Here is a 1,811-nt window from a genome sequence, read left to right as displayed (position 1 = left end):
CCCCTGAGTGGTAGTTCATGGGAGATAAACTTTATAGCCATATATGGAGGAGGAACTGAGTCAGAGAGGCCAGGTGGGAGGGTTCTGGGGCAATGAAGGCTTGGGATGACCCACCAGGGCTTAAACCAGGAAGCTGGTAGTGAGAACTGAAAAAGTGGGACTGAGAAACATCTTGAATGAAGAATCAACACACTATTCTTTACAGAGCCCAGGGCATTGTTAACTCAAACAATGGTCAAAATTAGTAAAGAGAAAAATTACCTCATAGCTGAAGTTGATATAACCAGGGTGCCCAGGATGAGGTGGTAGCTTTTATAGGAAGGGGGAAAGGAGAAGAAAAAGAATGATAAAGAGGAAGAGAAAAGGGAGGGGGAGAGAAAGAAGGGGAGAGAGAGAGAGAGGGAAAGAGATTGTCAATATGCAATTTTCACATTAAGAGAGACTGCAGCTACTTTTAAAAAATCTATATAGTGCAGAATATATTTGAGGTCTACTTTTAGTTTGAACATGTGCCCTGTGTAGGAGAGGAGCCCTCTTATTTTAAAGAGGTCCAGAACAACTAGATGTCCTAGGAACAGAAACCAGCACACATTTATCCTCCCCTGATCTTCAGACACCTCTCCGTCCATGTTGTCAATCAGTCTTACTCTAGCCCACCCATCATTTTATTTCTTGATGAAGCTGTCTACTGAAAAAATATTCACAACCTAAAAGTTGAGAGTTATAGTTTATTCAGCGGGAATTTTTAGGACTTCAAGACCAGGAGGCAACATCTCAAGTTACCCAGAGAGAACTGCTCCGAGGAGGCGATGGTGGGGAGCCAGGATAAATAAGAATTTTGTAACAAAGGGCAGGTGGACTGAATGTCAAAAGATATTGTTAATGAAAGAAAACCAGATATCTCAAGGAATTTAGTGCTTTTTCTGTATACAGGAAGATGGAGGAGTCTGAGCTCACTGAAATCATTCCTTTGATCTGCAGCTTAGCTATCTGGGGCCAGCATCCTGTATTCTCCTTCCCTGAAAGTTTCCTCAGGGCTCACCTTTGGGAGTGACTGCAATCTGATGGCTTCTAGATGGCAGGTATTCCTTCCTCCCTGAGGTCCCCTAGGGCTCACCAGCTCACCCTGAAGGGGGCTGCAATCACTGAGGACTGTGACATCCTTTGTTTACTGATATGGCAGGCAATATTCCTTGTCTCAAAACTCACTCCAAGTTGGGAAGAAGGATATGTTTTTCTTACACAATTACAAAATGCCAGCAAGAAGAGCATTGTCTGACGAACATTCCCTTATAGATCAGGAGGTGGCTATGTGGTTAAGTAAAAGATACTACTCACAATGGGCATGCTAAGTAAATAAGGCATGAGCAGCAACCAAAGAAACAACTATGTGAATGGAAGCATGTGAAAACAAGATGGGTATGGCGCAGTGGAGACAGTACAAATCACATGGGAAATGGAAGAGTTGATTTCTGAAGTTTTGGCTGATTCTTTTCATTATTCTGTCATCTTTTTATGATTCTGTCAATGTTTCTATGGTAGAAGAATTTTGAAGCTCAAAATAAAAAACAACCTGAATAATTATCGAAACCAGGACTGTCTGTCTTGTCAAAAGTGGAGGCCAAGTGATTGATGCCTGCATTGTGGAATTCTGGTTGGCCCTGAGGGGTGGGGGGAAGGGGGAGAGGAGGACCTTTCAGACCATCCCCCTCAGGCTGTGAGCTGATTAAGGCTCTGTTCTTTTAAAATGCTCAAATTTCATAAGAGGGTTTATTCCTCTCATCTGAGTGTGAATTGTTTTCCTTTTAGTT

The 1,811-nt window shown here is 42.6% G+C and overlaps 1 protein-coding gene across 1 annotated transcript in view; it reads right to left on the bottom strand.

Annotated features, from left to right (window-relative positions):
• Positions 1–1,811, bottom strand: part of AMELX (amelogenin, X-linked) — a 19,927-nt gene that overhangs the window by 13,213 nt on the left and 4,903 nt on the right. The gene's annotated exons all lie outside the window — the stretch shown is intronic.

Source organism: Bison bison, unplaced genomic scaffold, assembly GCF_000754665.1.
Source record: "Bison bison bison isolate TAMUID 2011002044 unplaced genomic scaffold, Bison_UMD1.0 scf7180017864518, whole genome shotgun sequence".
In the NCBI taxonomy this organism is placed as follows: Eukaryota; Metazoa; Chordata; class Mammalia; order Artiodactyla; family Bovidae; genus Bison; species Bison bison.
Note: the sequence above shows the minus strand (reverse complement) of the source record. Positions and strands in the feature narration are given on the sequence as shown.